This window comes from Alligator sinensis, unplaced genomic scaffold (genome assembly GCF_000455745.1).
Source record: "Alligator sinensis unplaced genomic scaffold, ASM45574v1 scaffold692_1, whole genome shotgun sequence".
Taxonomy (NCBI): domain Eukaryota; kingdom Metazoa; phylum Chordata; order Crocodylia; family Alligatoridae; genus Alligator; species Alligator sinensis.
Genome location: NW_005842238.1, coordinates 1,595,304 through 1,595,633, shown reverse-complemented (window position 1 = coordinate 1,595,633; position 330 = coordinate 1,595,304).

The following is a 330-nucleotide window of genomic DNA, read 5'->3' as shown; positions in this document are numbered from 1 at the left end:
GGCTTCTGGGGCCCTGCACCCCTAGCTGCTGGCAGGAAAAACTCGTGACATGGGTGCTTTTGCAACTGACTGCCTCTGTCTTGGGGCAGTTGATTGTTGGTATTGATTATTTCCTCTCCTTAGTCTGTGGTTTTGTAGTTGTTAATTGTTGCTAATTAACTGGCTACATTAGCTAGCTACTATGTATTGAGCTGGTCTCTGAGTGTATCATGATTGATTAATAACTGGTAACACAGCAGCTTAGCAGCCAGGCCTGCACTAGTACACCCCCACCCCGCCCCCCGGCTCCTGCCCCAAGACAGACACAGCTGCACAAGCACTCATGTCTCC